Genomic DNA, 20,749 nt, shown 5'->3' on the forward strand with positions numbered 1-20,749 from the left:
ACATAGGCATCCATCTTAATGCAATATTGTAAAATGTCAGGTGTTGTTTGGTATATGTTTTAAATTTGTATCGATAGTATCGTGCAATAGACCTTGTTCTATTTATGTTTTCAACCAACAGTGGGTTTTAAAGATCCATATGTATTTGCTATATATACCTCTGGTTCATTGCTTCCAAGTGATTCCTAGCATTCTGTAGTGTGCATTTATTCTCCCTCAGAATGCACCCAGCTCCCAATTTCCATGAAAACTTTACAGTGAATATCTTCATTTTTGCCCCTTTATGGACCTGGGTGAGAACTGATTTGGATATCTATCTGGAATGGGATTGCAGGGCCATGTATATGTACATACTTATATACATATAAATTCTAAATGCTTTACATATATTAAATCATTCAATCCTCATAATAACCTTGGAGGTAAGTGTTATTATTATCCCCATTTTACCAGTAAAGAAACTAAGTGGTTAATGACCTGCTCAAGGTGTTTAGTAACAAAGCTGAGCTTTAAACTTGGAGGTGACTCCCTCCAGGTGAGTTTAAGAAGAGCCCCCAGTGACACAGGCTGGGCTTTCCTACCCCTTATCCCATTCCCATATGCTTTACACAAATGCCCCTCAGAGAACCACCACCACCATCCTGCCCTTTACCTAGATTGGCTGGTAATCCCCTAGCCCTCATGCTGCGGTAACGATGGATGGCCCATTGTTCTCTTCCTCACCCTGGCCAGGCTCTGGCACTGTCCTCATGTCATCCTGCCACCCGTGTCTAGCTGATACTTGCCTCAAGGTGGCACCATGCCAGGCAATGCTTTGCCAAGAACAGTGGAAGGGGAGAGAAAACAGCCCCCAGCTCTGTCCCCCCTGTGCCCCAACAGTGACCTCTTCTGCTTTACCTTTTGTCTGCCCATAGTGGGTCACAGCCATCCCTTCTCTCTGCCCAGGGTTCCTCATGGGTCTTGCCTAGATTTATACACATTTGGAGATTCATATCCTGGCCTCTTGCTTCCCTCTTGCTTCTGAGGCAACATCAGGTTTGAATTTTGTGGGGAGCCTCATATTCTTCAGAACTCTAACTGAAACCTTAAATTAGCATCTTTGTTTATTTGTTTACCTGTTCATTGTCTGTTACCCTAACTGTAGGACTGTCATTGTATTGTGAGCAAGGACTTTATCTGTCCTATTGTCAAGACAGCAGGTACAAGGAGGAGTGAAGGATGGGGGTGTCAAGGCACTCCACCTCACCAATCGTGTAAAATTAAGATGGCGGGTCCAACTTTCTAGTTACTGTTGCTTAACATTAGAGGCATGGAACTGTTGTCCTTACTCAGATCCCTGGAAACTTAGGAAGAAGTCTCTGAGACACTATTTTTTTTTAATTCACCATAAACTCCTTATGTAAATGGACACTCAATCCATAAAACTTTGCTTTTGCCAAATTTCCAAGTTAGTTATGTTAAGTCAGTTACTTATTTAACTCCCAATGGATGTTCAAAAAACTCCAAAAACAATTTCTTTAAAGTGCTCATTTGTAAATGATGAGGGAGTTAGACAAGGTTGGTCTTGAAAGATTTTCTTGCACTTAGATTTACTGAATAGTTAATAGAGTAAGAATAGTAATTATAAAGTATATTACTATATCAGTTCACCCAAAGGGGATTCATTTTGTCACTAAACAGGGCAAGGCACACTTTTGAAGAAACACATTTCTTCTAATAATCAACCGTATTAACTGTCTTGTAGCCTGGGGTAGGGATGAAGAAAGGGGTAAAGAAATTAATCAAAAACATAAACTGAGAAGCAACACAATAAATACCTACCTCATAAATGATATCCTTTATGACAATTTTAGGTCTGTAAGAGAAATAAGAACAATGCTAATATTTAGATGATGCTTTTCTCCCAACTAGTTCAAAACTCTTTAAAAGGAATCCCTATAGCCTCTGTTAGTGAAAGATAAATATTTTATTCTCATTTTTTGTAAAATTTTAATGACCAGCTGTGAAAAACTAAAACAACTGGTGAAGTGTCTAGTTATTTAATTATTTGATTCAATCCAACTTTACTTTAATGGTCCTGATAAATTGATCAACAACAATGGATCAATGAAGAACCAAACTTTAATTTATTATCATTTACTGAGTGCCTATAAGATGTAGGCACTGAGGGAATTCTAACATTATAGAACTAATCGTTGTTCACATGATCCTGTTGTCTATTTGGGGAGGTAATTAACACATAAATTTTTTTAATTAATAAGAGAAGGCATAAAATATAAGTTCTGCAAGGCCAGTGAGGGGAATTTGAGAGGGAGTAGTGTTTTCTTCCCAACATACATTAAGCTGCAACCTATTTTGGAAAAAATCATGTTATTTATGTGGGATTACCCTCACCCCCAGCTCCAAGGATGATCCCCAACTGGCCTAAATCAGTCAAAGTAATCCCAACCTCTGGAGCCAAATGGTGGGTTCTGGCAATTCATGGAATTCTTATGGCCATAGGGACTGGACAAGGGAACTCAGTTAGCTGGAAGCTCAGGACTTTTGTGGGATGTGTAGGGTTCACATGCTCTCCCTCCTTCTGAATGAATATGGTATCTAGTTGTGAGGCCTGGACCTTCTTCTCAACAAATAGCCATGTTTGGGGATATTCCCACCACATGCAGCTCTCTCCCCCGAACAGAGGTGGACAGAGGTGCTTCCCAGTGTAAGAACACTCATGGCCAGATATTCATAGTTCCAGGCAACTTCATGGCTGAGGCACAGGCTTCTGTTCTCTGTTTGGCCATCAGAGTGTGCTGTGTGGTGCTGTGAATCACAAGGTAGCAATATGAAGAAGCTGGATAATTCATCCTGTCAGCAGCAATTGTGGTGACAGTAGTAACATCCAGTGTCCTATGGCAACAGTTTCAGAAGGGGGACTTAGTGTCCTGAATGCAGGGTCAGAGGGTAGTGCACTGTCTTTATCAAACTGGTTCGGTGGCGTAATTTTGGCCGTGGTTCCACCTAGCCTTTGACTTACCCAATACCCTTTCAACAAATGTGTTATTTCCTACATAAGTCAGAATCAATTTTTAGTGCCTAAGCTGAGAACCCTCTCTAGAACTTTTAGCCAAACATCCTCTCTTATTGTTAAGTCCTTCTGAGCTGGACTTCCTGTTCCTTGAAGCTAGAAGCGTCCTAACTGATGCCGGAGTACCATCAATAAGTGTTATCAGAGCCCTGAGCAATAAGAGATTGTTAGACTAGGCCATGTGTGTGTAATTGAACTTAGCCCAGTGCATCGATCAACTTCAGACAAGGAGGTTGCACAGAGAACAGTCAAACGGTAACTGCAGTACAGGGAGGACAACAGGTCTGAATTCACTTCAGCAGCCTGGCTCCCCCCTGGAATTAAGGGTGAGCATCATGCCCTCTCCCCCACCCTCTTTGTTGTAGGTAAGGCATATAGGAAGAATGACAGGCTAAGCTTATCCTTTCCAATTATTATTTGCTGTCCTCGTCCCAACCCAATCCTACTTTGATATTACTAGCCAAGGGTTTGCAAGCCCATCATTGTGCTGGTCCAGCAGAGTTGGCTGTCTGTGGTCTAGACTTTTGAGGGACAGATCTCATTCTGCGATGTGCAGGAAAGTGCCTCCCAATTGACGCCTGTCCAGACCAGCCCACTTGTTGAGTATCCCCATGGCATAGGTAACGGCCATTCAGTGTTGAGGCCTTGTTTGTAGGGTAACCAAGACATGAGGTTATGAGGCAATGTTCCTGCACAAAGTTAAAGTACGTTTAGAAATTATTTTGAATAAATAAATACTGACTTCATAACTATGCTTATTTTTCGTATTTCCACTTACACTTAGATTTTGGCTTGGCTGTATCTTACTGTTTTGTTAGCTCCTTGAGGCCCTTTCAGATATTTTTCCTAATCTAACCAGGAGTTTTAGTTATTTTCAGTGGGAGAGTGGTTAAAATATGTCGGTAACCACTATTGTCAGAAATGGAAATCTTGGGGCACCTAGGTGGCTTGGTTGGTTAAGTGTCCGACTTTGGCTCAGGTCATGATCTCAAGGTTCATAGGTTTGAGCCCTGCATCAGGCTCTGCGCTGACAGCTCAGAACCTGGAGCTTGGAGCCTGCTTCAGATTCTCTGTTTAAGATTCTGTCTCTCTCTGTCTGCCCCTCCCCTGCTTGTGTGCATTCTCTCTCTCTCTCTCTCTCTCTCTCTCTCTCTCTCTCTCAAAACTAAATAAATAAACATTAAAAAAACAAAGAAATGGAAACCTTCCATTGAGTTTTTAATTTCGTCATTACACTTTTCATTCTTATAAGTTTTAAATGGTCCTTAAATCTCTTTGTTAGTTTAAAAGGATTTCTTATTGCCTGTCTATATATATAAATATATCCAGCTTGTCTTGTATTTCTTTAAAATTGTCAAAATTAGTTATATTTGGTGTCTGATATGTTCATATCTGAGGTCTTTGGAGTCCTTTATTGATATGTACCTGTTTTGCTGAGTCTTATTCATGGTGCCTTATTTCCTAGTATGCTTAAAGTTTTTGCCAGAGGGCTCTTTATTCCTTGGAACTTGTATGTGTGTGAATTTCCAAACGTGATGAAAAAAACCCCATAGATTTAAAGAGAATCCTACCCCACTCCCACTACTCCCCCCTCAAAAAAGAAAAATGCCTAGGAGGACAAACTGAAAACATACATATACACACATCTATATTTACAAGATTAGATCAACTTGAAGAAAAAATATGGAAGGATGTGCAATATATTTTTAACATGGTCATGTAGGCATGGAGGTAAAGGGAAGGTTGATGTGGGTAATGAGGATAAAGAAGGTGGAAAATAGCAAAGCAAGAAGGGGACCAAAAGATGCAAAACTTTATGATTACATTTCAGGATTTTGACAAATGTTTATGTGTAGAAAGAAAGCTTAAGAATAAACTATATATTGGGGCGCCTGGGTGGCGCAGTCGGTTAAGCGTTCGACTTCAGCCAGGTCACGATCTCGCGGTCCGTGAGTTCGAGCCCCGCATCGGGCTCTGGGCTGATGGCTCGGAGCCTGGAGCCTGTTTCCGATTCTGTGTCTCCCTCTCTCTCTGCCCCTCCCCCGTTCATGCTCTGTCTCTCTCTGTCCCAAAAATAAAAAAAACGTTGAAAAAAAAATTAAAAAAAAAAAAGAATAAACTATATAAACAAAGGAAAACAATATATCCCTCTCCATAGAGAAAGATCCAAAATAAAATAATTGGAAACTGAATCTAAAAGTGGATTTGGATAATAATGACCTGTGACCACATGTAAAGATGATTCAATCTTAGGAAATACATCGGCGTAACTCAATATATTATATTATATTAACTAATTAAAAGATAATAATCGTATACTAGAATAAATGTGTGCTTCTATTACCAATGGCTGGGAAGACAACTTGGTAGTCAAAAACTTCTCTGTATAAGGTCAGTTGGAATTCGGGGTATTGCTGTTGATCCCCCCTCGGGCTCCTTTTGACCTCTTTTGTAATGTTTAAAACCCTATAAATTAAAAAAAAAAGATGTCATATATGTCATGTATTTTGCAAATATGGGATTTTATACAGGGGATAATGATACAAATGGCCTGAGAAAAGAAAAACAACTTAACCTTGATACTAGAAACATTGAATAATCATATTAGCTGATGAAAACCCAGAAAAGCTTTTTTGAGTAAATTCTTGATTTCAGAACTTAAATAAAATTGCTTGGTACTCTTTATATCTTTATCTTGAATAAAAATGATTAACATTCTTTCAAATGGCCTTCTTCCTAACTAATCTAATGCATTTATGACATTAATCCAATATATTTAGGAACAGGAAATCATTAGAATTTCTTCCTAATGATTAAAATATATCCCACTCTCCATGTCAAGTAAACAAAATGATAAATTATTTCACTGTTGACCTAGAAATTTGTATTTCTCAAATTGTAATTCTGGGTTAATAAACCAGAAGTTCTTATCACCATTTATTTTGAAATGTGTTTTAAATTACTTAAGACAGTGTGATGCTTTTCCACACTGTTATCTCTTATTTCTTGATAATATCACCAAGTATCTGATCAGCCTAAATGATCAAAATCTTGACGTCATTATTTTACAAAAACATGATTTGGAGGCATATGTTGTTACAATGCTTACATTTGCATTATTTAGTAACATGCCTTTTTCCCTCCTGGAGGTTGGGGAAGGGAGATCGGTGGGAACATTAATGACATCTTGCGAAGGAAAACACTGCAACGCTTGCCTCTGAGTGACATTCACACACAGGTCCTACTCTCACAGCCCATTTTAAACCCATGAAAGGTCATTTACCTTCTCTCACAAGCCTTTAACTCACTTGAGAGATGGTCTTAGCCAAAGATAAAGCTCCTGTGAATTGGTAACCTGGGTTTGGGAAAAGACTTACATAGTAACTAAGGTGTTGGATAAACAGACACCATTTATTTACAAAGCAGTCTCATATCCTTTTTCCAGAAAGAGGATCTGATTAAACACAATTAAAAGCTAGGAAGTGTTTTCTTGAATTTGGGTATTTCAGGTTATTAGATTGTATCTGCAAATCCAGTATATCATGTTTATAGGTCGAAATGATGTCCATCAGGAATTTATAGGGGAAAAAAAGGGCATTGTTGGAAGAATAGGATTTCTAATGTAGCATGTATGAAATATTACCCATTAAAAATACATCAAAATGAAAATGATGACAAGTGACAGTGAGTGAAATAAGTAAACAATGCTCTCTGAAGAAGCACAATATGTAAATAATTTTTATGTTATAAAGTCCATCCCCTAAGAGGGCATAATTGATTTTATTGATTTACAGTACTGCCGCACCAACATTCTTATAATGTAAAATTTAGTAGCTAGGCTGGGCATTAAATTTTAAACTCAGACTCACCATCAATCTTTTATTTCGATCTGATAAGCTTCAGGGGTTGCTCTAACAGTGGTATCTTAATATGGTTCTCTCACACAGGAGCAATTCACCTTCAGGATATTATGTCCTTTTTTCCAAGTCTATGTGCAAAAGTATTACCTCTTGAAACGGAAATCATGGGTGACTAAATTTTTTTTTTCACTTTGCATTGGAGTAAGGATTATGTTGCTTTGGCTCACAACTTATACGCATTTTTTTTTTCTCAGCTTTATTAACTCTAGCCAAGTCCTTCATTTTCATGAATAGAATTGAAAATGCTGTTCTTTTAATCTTCTGGGTTGAATTCTGGGTCATGCAAAGATTAAGTGAAGTGACTCCAAACCTAAAATCCTATAATTACAGAATTTCTGTTTAGGTTGGTGGTTGGTCTTTCTTTTCCTTCTGCTTCTAAGTTGGGAAGAGATCTCTCAACTACAAATTAAGCAAGCCTTGGCTTGTTCATCTGTGGTAAAGCAAACAGATTTAAAGAGGCCGTCTATTTAGCTACCATTTGTTCTGTTTAATCTGAGATTAGGCCTAGGTTTACAAAAGAAATCTACTAAATTTAGACTGGCCAGGATTCTTTAGATAGCATTACGTACATGAGAGTAGTTTCCTCCTATAGCCTCTTTTGAGTGGTTTGTAATTTGGGGGGTGAGGGGTATGTAAATACTTGAAGCTCTAACAAATTTGAGGATGCAGTTTTGGAAGGAATAGAAATATCTACAAATTGATCCAATGATTTACTAAAGGACTTCTAAATGGTAGCATATGTTCTTTAACCGAATTTTAAAGAAGCTTGTAATAATTGCTCCAACGATCTACTGAACGTGTTTTCACCACTGACCATCACCTAAGGGAAGACCAGATAACTCATTACTATAATGGCGTATGTAAAGAAACCCCTTAGGGAGGGAAGACTTAGAATTACAACCTCATTTCTAATTGGAATATGGTGACAAAGAAACTAGTCACAGATGGAGCAAGGAGTCAAAAGAACTGCCTGCTGTCTGGGGCGATCTGTAGTCAGCAAGACTTTGCATTAGCATATGAGGCCATTTTTAGAGCCCACTTGCATGTTTAAATACTGTAAAGTCTCAAAGGGACCTAAGAGAGGACATTTCCTAGATTTAAAATTTGACATTGTTTTAAGAAAGGTCACTGGGTAATGTGACCTTCCACCTTAGAGACAGTATTATTCATTGATTAAGGGTATTAGTTTAGTTTTATTTTTATAACTCTGGTAAACTTAAAGAAATGTCTTGGTGGTCACTGAAAGTGGAAAAACATATTTATGATGTTCTGCTTTTCTGCCTGTTGCTTCTTTTCTGCTTGGAGAGCCTGCCAGGAGCAGGATGGTGAGTGGGAAAGAATATGGACTCAGGGCCAGGCAGACAGTCAGACTTGTGTTCGAATTTCAAGTCTACTGTTACTGGCTGGATGATTGTAAGCATGAAAACTGTCATTGGTTCCAAGCTCATTCTGCTAGCCGCATCACAGGCCAACAAATCAAGAGACAAGTTGTTGGGGTAAGGAAAGTGACTTTATTCAGAAAGCCAGCAAACCAAGGAGATGGTGGACTATTGTCCTAAAGAACCATTTCCCTTGGCAAGAAATTCAGGCTTCTTTTATGTTAGCAAAAGGGGGAAGCAGAATGGGGTTGGAGTCAAAAGGTGACTGATACCTGTAACTGTCCCAGGAAGGTCAGGTAACTTCTTTGTCCTTGGTCAGGTGATCTTTGCATACAGGAATACAGGTCATATTGGTCCTGTAAATCTTAAACATATCATAGTCATTTCTTTCTTATTTCATTTTTTTTAATGTTTATTTATTTTTGAGAGAGAGAAAGGAAGAGCACGAGCAGGGAAGGGGCAGAAAGAGAGGGAGACACAGAATCCGAAGCAGACTCCAGGCTCTGAGCTGTCAGCACAGAGCCCGACATGGGGGGTCAAACCCACGAACCATGAGATCATGACCTGAGCTGAAGTCGGCTCAACCAACTGAGGCACCCAGGAGCCCCTGATAGTCATTTCTGTACATGCTTCCTTATCTCCTTGGTTGAGGTAGATTTGGAGTTAAAAGCAGTTTATGCAAATCTGAGCTGTAAGCAGAAGATTCTAAGCTATAGGTCACAGCAGTGAGGGAAAGAGAAGCAACATAGAGTCAGACATGCCAAGTTTTTCCCTGTTACAAAACTTACCATCTCTGTTTGCTCAGATGTTAAGTGGAATCAATGATATTTAACTGAGGGGATGTGGAGTTAACTAAGTAATGTATGCAAAGCAGCCAGCACATAGCAGATGCTCCAAGATGTTCCTTAACTTCTTTTTCCCTATGTCTGTGCCTGGTAAATCACTCATCCTTCAGATTGACTCAACAATTCTCTTACCTTCCAGCTCTCAAGACTCTTCTCTTACGAAAATGGAAATGTTGGACTATGGTTGGAATCTTTGGAACAGAGGTCTGTGATGTCTCCAAAAGACACAGAACCAATTGCCTTCAAACAGCTAAGATTCCATCAGAACCTGGAGTGACAGATCCCTTGGATCTTCAAAGTCCTGGGCCTCTGAGTCAGTTAAGGGAGATCTCTTGTTCTTTTTTGTATAATCCCAATCATGAGATCTCTAAAGTCAACTGACTAATAAAAAACTGTGCCTTCATCATTGACCCCCCAACCTGATAACATCCTCATTGACTAATCTTCCCAATTGATTTGCCCTTTGGTCTAATTTTCTACTTGGTGTTTGCCTGATTGAGAAATCTGTTCCATCCATGGTTCCCCGACAGTCAGCATTCACAACAACTGAGGTTCTACACTGGCTGTCCTTTGACAGACTTTCCTCTTCCATCTCATATCTTCAGAGTGACTTTCAAAGCTCTCCCTAAGTTTCTTGTCATACTTCTATGAAGGTGAACAGTTAAATCAATAGTTTTTATCTGCTTTGCTGTCAGAATTCAATAATCTGTCACAGCTCTTGCCCAATTCACCTAATCGTTACTGTTCAAATGTTTTTATCTCTGTTTCAAGTATTGGGTTAACTGGGCTAATGACCCACCTCAGAGTTAAACTTTGAAGTGTAACGTTAACAACATTTTACTATACTTTCCCACAACTCAGAACACATACTATTTTTATATTTAGTGTTTAATCTAACTGCATACATCTTTGCAACTATCCTGCAAGATTTTTCCTGTATTTTCTACCTGGGGAGGTTTTTACTTATAATCATTCTTTCCTTAATCACCTCACAAATCCTTTGGTCTCACCAATCGTTGCTCCAAACCCGTAGACCAAACATAGCTTACTCTAAGTGATGAATAAGATGCTATGGTTCCTTGATATTCACATCTGAATTTAGTCACTTACAGATTTTCATAAAACAGACCTCTCACTTCTACAACTGGGAGTGTTTATAAATTGTTTATATTAAACAATTCCCCCATGATGCTTTTCATATTGAATAAAGTAACACTTTTAAATCAATTTTCTGTTGTGTCTATGATGTTATCATTTGATGGTATAGGTTAGCATTGGCCAACTTTTTCTGTAGAAGGCCAAATACTAAATATTTTAAGTTTTGCAGACCATGCAATCTCTGTGGCAACTGCTCAACTCTGCCACTGCAACTGTCACAGGAAATTTGTAAATGAATGAGCATGTAAGGCTATGAGCCAATGTAAGTTTATCTATAGAAATAAAAATTTGAATTTCATATAACTTTCACATATCATGAGGGATTTTTTTTTCATTTTTTCCAACCATTAAAAAATGTAAAAACCATTCCTAGCTATGAGCTCTACAAAAATAGACAGCTAGATTTGCTCTGTGGCTGTAGTTTTCCGAGTACAGTATAGTTTATGGTCAGGAGGAGATCCAGGTTTTGTGGGGCATGAACATTTTATAATTTGGGGGCCTTCTTTAAGAAAAAGAGTGCAAAATTACAAACACAGAATTAGATACAGGGCTTTGGGAGGGACTCGCGCAGATGACTTGTCTTTGAAAATTGAGCCTCTTTGCTGTCCTGGTTAATCTGCCTCTGGTGATAATTGGACAATTCTGCTGCAAAGGTTCCCAAACCAGCTCATTATTGGAGACACCAAGAGAGCTTTTCTAAAGACAGTTTCCAAAGCCCCAACAGATTGTTTGAATTAGAATCTCTGAGGATAGAGCCTAGGAATCAGCTGTCTTGTAAAGCTCTCTAGGTAATTCTACTATGCAGCCAGGTTTGGAAAACACTATTTCACTAACCATTTTATAATAGCAAATGAGTCCATTAGGACTGTGACCACCAACACATTTGTTGCCTTAATTGAGTAGCCCGTCTGTCAATAAATTTTAACTATTGTTATTGACCCATTGCCCAAATGCTTAGTTTTATCAGGAAAGCTCTATTGTAGAATTGTTTCAACAGAGATATATACATACTCTTATGCTAGGCCATCTCCTCTCTTTTTAGTGAAGGTTAACCTATCCATGGTTGACTGGCTCTTCACTATTTGGACTGTTTAATATTTTTATATATTAATGTTTATTTTTAAAACTTTTTAAATATCTTAAACGTATGTTAACATACATTTTAGATAATCCATAAACTAAACATGGCTATTGAAGAACATCTGATACTTGAGAGAGACAGTTTATAAACCTAAGTATAAAGGTAGTAGCTGAGTCACTTGCCATTGCCACAATAAACAGTAATTGTCAAAATGGTAGAATTCTGGTTTTATATCCCTGTGAGTATTGTGCATCCTTTGAATCCCTCAAATATAATATTATTTTAGCATTGCAGGGAGATCATCTTACTCAAAATTGGGTAGTTCTGTCTGTAGAGTAGGTAGGTACTACCACATCCAGTCATTTATTAATTTGTTAATTCATTGATTCGTACATTCAACAAGTATTAAATGGGTGCCGGCAATATGCAAGGCACCATGCCAGGTGCTGAGGTTCTATCTCTGCAGTCTTAGAGCTTAGACTTTAGTGGAGAGAAAGAAACAATGCACAAGGTAATTTCACATGGTGATAAATGATGTGTGTGAAATAAAACAGGGTGAAGCTGTGGTGAATGTGTGTGGGCAGGGGAAGGGGAGGCCAAGCGGGCTACTTAGATACTCAAAGGTGGTGGTGACATTTGAGCTGAGATCCATGTGGCGACAAGCCATGCTATCCAGCATCTAAAAAATTGAAGGTTTTGAAATATGGCTGGTAAAGTGATAATATTTAGGATATATTGGGCTAACTAAGATGTACTACTAAAATTAATTTCACCTGATTTTTTTTTAACCATTTTAACGTGGCTACTAGAAAAAAAAATTCTTTTTGTTTTCTTTATTCTTGCAAGAGAGAGACAGACACCAGTGGGGGAGGGACACAGAGAGAGATGGAGACACAGAATCTGAAGCAGTCTGCAGGCTCTGACCTGTCAGCACGGAACCCAATGCAGGCTGGAACTCACCAACGGAACTCACCAACCGTGAGATCAGGACCTGAGCTGAAGTCAGAGGCTTAACTGACTGAGCTACCCAGGCGCGCCTACATGTGAGGTTTGCATTATATTTCTATTGGATCTCACTGATCTAGAAAGTTAATTCAATTCCACTTTTTTCCAGAGTGCACACATGCCCCCAGGGTTCTCGTGGATTGAGTATGTTACGGGTACTTAAATGTTTAGCTAATGTAACACTAGCTAAAATGTACTGAACAGTTACCCTGTGCCAGGCACTTTCATTCACTCACTGACTTCTCATGCTACTGTAAGTAAAAGATATTTCCAACCCCATTTTACAGATGACGAAATGGAGGTCCAGAGGGGCCAAGTCACATCCTAACATGACAAGGCTGCGGAATACTGGAGGGAGAAGTCAAACCCAGCAGAAGTCTGATGATGCAAGAGGCAAGTAGCTGCAATCACGGAAGGAGGCCAGAGTTGGAGCACCGATAGGCCCACGATAGGACCACGTTGTGGTATCTCCTGCCTCCGCCTTCAGTACTCCAGTTCCCTGGGTCCCACCCTGGGGCCCGCAGCCTTGCCACCCGTGCCATGCCCTGAGGATAGAGCACAAAGCGCTCCCGCAGGCCGAGCGCACTGCCAACCCCAGCGTTGACATCCTCCAGCCCCGCGCGTCCCAGGAGCCCCTGCGCTGCCCTTTGGCGCCACTGCCACCTTTTCCCACGTGCCACCCAGGCCCCTCTCCTTTCGAGCTGGGGGCGGGGCGCGCCCGGAAAACAGCCGAATCCCTCTGGCTGCTCAGTGTATTCCAGAGCCCTGCAGAAATCCTTTCCCATCTGTCTTCCAGGGTTCTGGAAGAGGCCTTTCTGGGGACCTTTAAGGCATGGGGGTCATCTCACCATCTCGCAGTGACCAGGGAGTTTGAGTTTGGGCGTGTGTATGTGTGTGTGTGTGTGTGTGCATGTCTGTGTGTGTGTGTGGGGGGGGGGGGGGGAGAAGGAGGGAGTATTGTGTGCCCATCTTAAGATACCACTCTCTGGAGGTGGTGGGCAGAATCCCCACTGCCCTCACCCCGGAAATGGAGGGTCCAGCATTTTCTTCCCAGTTGTAAGGAACTTCAGGATCTTCAGGCTGTGCCTCCGGGAGGTTGCCTGACTGCAGTCATGCAGATCCATGGCCACTGCGTGGACAGTGGGGACAGAGGGCCAGACCCAAGAACCAGGCTGGAAGCTAAAATGTCCTAAATTCTTAGGCAGCGATTCCTGATGTGGCCCCTAGTTTTCAGGATGGCACTTGTTTCCTCTTTGGGATTTTTTAGGAGGGGTTGTGAGTAGTCATCAGCCCTTGTGGAGGGAGCTAAGTGGCACTGTGGCTTGACATATGTCTTGTTAGAACTATTTATGGGACTGGACAGCAAGGACAGGGAGTAAAAGGTTTATTTTTTTTAAAGGTACACTGGTATTCATATACTAAGCCCAGTTTTGTTGTGCTCAGGAAGACTTGAATCTGACTTACAGAACAACTGTGACTCATCCTGTGGGGACAGCCCCCTCTGCCACAACCAAGCAAATGATAGCCCCAGGACTAAAATGATTCTACGAAGCAGTAGGATGAGGAGACAATGTAGAATTGCCACCTATTGCTAAGAAAAGCCCCTAACTTGTTCTTTTAACTATTATTTTTAAATTTGTGTTAGCCAGATAACATCTAATAAAATTGAAGGGAGGCACCATGGATACAACTTGTTGTGGATCACTTCATGTGTTTCTGTGATAAATTGGCACCTATAAATTAACAAATTTTACATTTGGCAAGAAATAGTAATCAAAATGAGGGACTTCTGTCAGGATTTCACACCGGCCATCTTTTATATTTGACCCTTCCTCTAGGAGCTAAAAAGGACAAAAAGTAAACACCAAAATCAAAACAAACAAAAAAATGAAGCACCTGGGTGGCTCAGTTGGTTAAGTGTCCAACTTAGGCTCAGGTCATGATATCAAGGTTCGTGGGTTTGAGCCCACACGTTGGGCTCTGTGCTGACAGCTCAGAACCTAGAGCCTGCTTCAGACTCTGTGTCTCCACCTCTCTGCCTCTTCCCTGCTCGACTCTATCTCTCTGTCTCTCAAAAATAAACATGAAAACAAATAAAAATAAAATAAAATAAAAACAAACAAAAAACCACAAATGAAAGCCAAAAAATCAAACCAAAACAACGAAAATGAGGACATCCATCCTTTTCTTGCCTTATATGTAAGCTATAAGCATCATTTACTTACACTTGGTGTATTATATGTGTATATCTATAGAAAAAATTTTCCTTAAACTCTTTTTTGTACTTGATGACATTTCTATGTAACTAAAGTTAGAATATGAGAGAACCCTAAATTGATATTTACAGATTACCATCAAAACAGATTCATAGTAAGGATGAGCTAATACAGTGAACCATTAAATTAAGAGCTGGAGTAAAAATCCACTAGAGTCATCTTGAATTAATAAGGCAGCTCTTAGAAAATTACATTTTGTATGATAAATGTTCACATGCTTTCTCCTTACCTTCTCAGTTTTCCACATATATTTTTACAGTTACATAGGTTCAAGCAAAATGAGAAGGATAGAAATTATGCAAGCAGGCAGGATATGGGATCTCTTTTGTTAAGCCTATGATTTTTAAATTTTTTAAATATATTTTGAAAGAAAGAGCAGGGGAGGGGCAGAGAGAGAGAGAGAGAGGGGGAATCCCAAGCAGGCTCCATGCTATCAGTGCAGAGTCCAATGCAGGGCTTGAACTCATGAACTGTGAGATCATGACCTGAGCCTAAATCAGGAGTTGGATGATTAACCAACTGAGCCACCCAGGTGCCCCTGTTAAACCTATCATTTTAAAAACTACTTATAAATTGCAAAGCTAATCAGATATCTTAAATTCCCACCTTTCTTAAGGAATTCCTTCTGCTCTTGAGAAAATAAATTTTGACAGTCAGAAGCTGATGGGGGTCTTCTGAGACAGGAGGAAAGAAATTATTTACAAATGATTCAAAAGTCATGTCCTATCTGTATGCAGAATTACTTTCCTTTGAAGTTATAAATTTTGAGTGGGTGTTGTGTCTGTCAATATACTCTGTACCTTTTTCTTTTCCTTGTTGTTCCTATTATGCATATTTTACACCTTTTGTAGTTGTCCCACAGCTCTTGGATAGTATGTTTTTTTTTTTCTTTTCCAGTCTTCTTTCTCTTTGTCTTTCAGTTTTGGAAGCATCTATTGATGTATCCTCAAGCTCATTGATTCCTCAGCTGTGTCTAGTCTCCTAATAAGCCCATCAAAGGCATTTTTCATTTCTGTCACAATGGTTTTGATTTCTAGCATTTATGTTTTATTCTTAGAATTTCCATCTCTTTGCCTACAATTACCCATCTGGTCTCACATGTTGTCTCCTTTTTCCATTAGAGCTGTTAGCATCATTGTTTAAAATTTCCAGTCTGATAATTCCAACATCCCTGCTTTAACCGAGTCTAGTTTTGATGTTTGCTGTGTCTCTTTAAACCATGTGGTTTTTTTGTTTGTTTGTTTTTTGGAGCCTTGTAACTTTTTTTTTATTATTATTAAAAGGCAGACATGAGGTTTCAGGAACCCAGTACTGGTTCCTGCAGAGGTTTCTGATTGTGGGTTCCTAATGTGGTAAGTTATAACTCTGTGTTTCCACCTGTGTGTCTCTCCAATTTTGAGGACAGCACTATGACCTCACTTCTCTGACGGATCTAAGGAGAATTGTTGATTTTTCAGCTTATTCAGCTTTTTAATTGTTGTTAAAATAGAGTGATAACTTCTAAGCTCCTTATATGCCAGACCAGAAGCTGGAAGTCCTTAGACAATACTCTTTTGAGGATTTCCTTCAGGAAATAGAAACCTTCTGGTTAACTTAAACGGAAAAAATAATAAGAAAACCCTTTATTGAAGGCTATGGGATAGTTCTCAAAATTGCATGAAGACATATACAGGCAAGATATGGAAAGTTCAGAACCTAGAGAAGCTCCGGGCTTGCAAGCCTACTGTGGGTCATATACCCACCCCCAGCAGGGAGAGCAGTCCCACCAAGGTTTAGTGGGAGAGGTCCTTCCTAAAAGGAAGTTTAGGTTACTGCTAGAAGAAACAGAGGGATGCATTATAAGAATAAGCACCTTTGTCCAGGGAAAGAGGAAACCAAGCTCCTGAAGTTCTGGCTCAGTCGCCTAGAATTCCTATCCAATGTTACAATTCTGTATAATGTTTATATTGGTGGTTTTTTAGTTATTAGGGGCTTAATCTCTATATGAAAATTAAACATCACTGATACGGGAATGCCACTTATTATTGAGATTTATTTTAGATTTCTTTCACCTGACATAAATTCTAAATGTTCATGTTGTGTTTCTCTTTTAAGTCAATTTAAGTCTATTTTAAGTCAACATTAAGGACAAAAAAAAAATTCAAGGTAATTCTCTTCCTAATGTTTCTCTTTTGCTTTTAAATAGAACCAAACCCTCTGAAGAAGTTGCCTGATCCAGAACCTGCTTTGTCTTCCAAGGAAAATCAAAGGTAAAAAAACCCCAGAAGCCCAACAGACCATCTGCCGAAAGAACTATGACTTCCCATTGCCAGCACTTTTGATCACCATCTTTTTCTGCTTACCTGCTGCGTCAGCTAAGGTTCAGCTGCAGACAACAGAACCACTCAACCTGGTTCGGCTGAAGGAGATTTATTAACAGGCATTGGTTGGCTTACAAATTCACTGGAGGAATTGGAGGAGTAGGCTCAAGGTTGAGCTTCCTAGAACATGAATTACAATACCTCTGCTGTGAGTCAGAGCTGACAGGAAGTGGAAGAATCAAGCTGCTGACCAAATCATTAAAGTATACTAACATAGATGGTCTGGCTCACACTTTGAGAAAATTGACTTCAGGCGTGAACAGGGGAAGAGAATTCAGCAAAGGAAATTGTGAAAGAGTAGCCCAAGAGGTAGGAAGGAATCCAGGGAATATGGGGGCACAGAGACCTGGGAAGAGTTTCAGGGGAAGGGAATGAAAAATAGGGTCTAAAAAATGTCCATCAGTAAGAAGGAGGTTGCCGGAAATCATATAAGAACCATTCTCATGAGATTAATGAAGCCAGAATGCAGTGGGTGAGGAGTGAGTGGGAGGTATGAAAACAAAGAGAGTGTATACCACTCTTGCAAAAAGCCTGGCTGTGAAGGAGAAGAGAGGGTGGTGGTTGTTAAGAGTGTGACATAGCGGAGAGAGGGTGACTTCTTTATTTAGAAGATGGGAGATACTAGTGGTCCATTTTTAAATGTTCGTAGGAAGAACCCTATTGAGTAGAAGCAGCTGAACATGCAGGAGAACAATGTGTAATAATAGTGTGGTTCCTGAAGGGAAGGGGTAGGAAGAAATTTGAGGAATGGGAGGGAGTGAGAAGGTCAGAGATATGAGATACTTGCAGTGGAGAACAGGAGAGAAAGCAGTTTAGGCAACACAGGAGGGCCCCTGGGCAGCATGAAGTCCTGATACAGAAACCTGTACTTTAAAAATCAGGTATTTCAGGAGTGCCTGGGTGGCTCTGTTGGTTAAGCATCTGACTCTTGGTTTTGGCTCAGGTCATGATTTCATGGTTCATGAGTTCAAGCCCCACAATGGGCTCTGCAGTGATAGTGTGGAATCTGCTTGGGATTCTCTCTCTCTCTCCCCTCCCCACTGCCCTGCTTGTGCATTCTCTCTCTTTCTCTCTCTCATAATAAATAAATAACTTTTTAAAAAAATGAGGTATTTCAAATTTCTAGTATGCAGATCCTAAAATGTGGGACTGGCTGAGTGAAGGTGGGATAGGGGCTATGCAAATCCTGTTATAGATGGCTGAGAGTTACCAGCCATAACTTGTAGATCAGTTAAGATATTTCTGACTATAAGCAATAAATACTTAAACTAGATTGTAAAATGAAGGAAATTTACTGGCTCACATGAGGAAAAAACCCAAAGCAGGTAGGCTTCAGGCACAGATTGACCAATCCTCCCTTTGTGATTTACTCTATTCAGCTCCACTCCATCTGTCCACTCAGGGTTACATTTGGGCTTCCCTGAGGTTATATCACAGACCTTAATAACTGAAGGTAGATCTCCTTTGCTAGGGTTATTTGGGACAGAGACACCAGAAATTCACACACATCACCAGGGTTCTGGGACAGGCTGCATTGCCCAGAAGTCCATGGACCACGTGTGCCTTGAAATATAGGGAAGAAAGGAAAAGCTTCATTATCTGTGTTGTATAAGCATTTTCTTAGACTATACAGTTTCAAAGTAACTCATGAATTTTCTCTTTTCATTTAACTAAAATTGTAACAATATGCTAAGGGTGCTTCTTCAGGGCTTACATTAGAAACTTAAATTCTTTCCCTCTACCTGCTGATTTTTATAAAAAGGATGTTTTTTCCTATTATGTGTATTAATATTATACACACTTACTATTAATTTAAGAATTATTTGTTTGCTGAAGGCATATAAATACAGTCCTCAACATTATGCTTACAAATAATTTATTCTTATTTCATACATTTGTTTTTCAGCAAAAAATACATAGTTATTTTACAGAATCCCATGTTCAAGATCATAAAGGAACAATTGTCTCAGAAAACCCAAATCATAGCAAACTATACAAGAGAAATGAATCACAATTTTGTTAGCTACATGCACAGAATTGACCAAAGTGATATCTACTTTTATAGATTATTTTATCAGGTAATGTGGAATTATGATTAAATAATGCTTCTCTGGTAGAGTACATTAATGATTTCAAACCACACTGCAGTCCCTGTGTGGAAGTTCACACATCCTGAGAAGCCTCTCTACCTGGCTAAATACAGCTGTTTAGGATGTAGGTGATGGCTGGAGTCAGGTAGCCTAAGAAGAATTAATTTAGCAAGCAGTGGGATCTTTCAGTTTCTTCATACCTGCATTATCTTTTACTCCTTTCTCCCTCCATTATCACCATTAAATGAACTTAAAAAAAAAAATACTGACATAAGAATGTCTCTATTTGGTCACTGTGAAATCTACCCTCTACCTCTGACCTGAGGGAAAAAAGGAGTATGGCCTTCAGTTAATGCCCTTTACTGCCAAAGGGAACCTGTTGGTTGTACATTCTTGTAAATCCGAGCACAGTAATCCTATTTAAATCCTTGGTTTGGAAATGGATGAACCTAGTAAGGCAGATGGTTTGACAAGGCCTAAATACACACGGAATCCTTTTAGAAACCTTTTGTCTTCAAGGTTGAGGTTGTGGAACGCAAAGGCTTCCAGGGTGGTGGGAATGGCCTGGGAGAGGGCTGAAATGAGTTCAGAGCTACCACATGCTTTATGCAGATAAAAGAGCAGCCACGGGGTCGTCCCCAGCCCTGCAATGCAGACAGCCCTTGCCTGATGTGTGTAACGATGGCAGGGGGCTCCTTTTCCACTCCAAAGAAACGAGGAGCGTGTCAGGGCTGTACGTTTTCCTGGCTGCATCATTAGCTGTGGTTATACCCTCATCAAAGTGAACTGTGCTTCATTCCTTTACTGCCTGGGTATTCAGTGGCTTGCAATAATTTTGCTCATAGCCTCCATAAAAGAAAATCAACCTGGTAGAAGAGTAGACGTTCTGTGTTAAGCCTTGCTGGGAGAGTGAATTTAATGAAGTTTCTAACTAGAATTTTTAAAAGACTTTTAATTTAGACTTGTTACACACCTATAACATATCTGACCTGTTTCCTTCTTTTTTAAAAAGTTTTTTTTTTTTTACCTTTCTTTAAACTATACATTATTTACATTTTTAAAGACCTACTAGGTCTTTATCATTTGGGTAAGAGCTCAAGGTGATTAAACTCCCAAGACAAAAATGAGGCTTTCCAAAAAGCGCTGGTTCTCATCTATGTGCTAAGGCCTGTTTTTACAAACAAATTGCTATTATAAACTTTTAAAATATAAAATTAGAATACTTCTTTAAAATGGTTTCCTGTTAATTTTCTTTTTTTTTTTTTTTTTTGCATCCAGCGTATTAAAAACAGATTATGCTTTCTAACTGGATGTGGAACTAAAAGAAAAATGAAATTAATGTGTCCCTGTACTCCCCTCATCTAGAAACAAAGGTTTATTTACATGGTGTCCTTTCTCAATGTTGTGGTGAGCTGTGAGGAGGAGTAGGGCCATTTCTCCAGCATGGTTAAATAACCATCTGCAGACCCCTCCACTCCTCCTTGAGTGCTTATTGCATATTTTAGGTGGAGCTGTAAGGCATGAGAAAGGTGGCCTGCCCCTTTTACACATTCAAGAATAAT

This window comes from Prionailurus viverrinus, chromosome C2 (genome assembly GCF_022837055.1).
Source record: "Prionailurus viverrinus isolate Anna chromosome C2, UM_Priviv_1.0, whole genome shotgun sequence".
Lineage (NCBI taxonomy): Eukaryota > Metazoa > Chordata > Mammalia > Carnivora > Felidae > Prionailurus > Prionailurus viverrinus.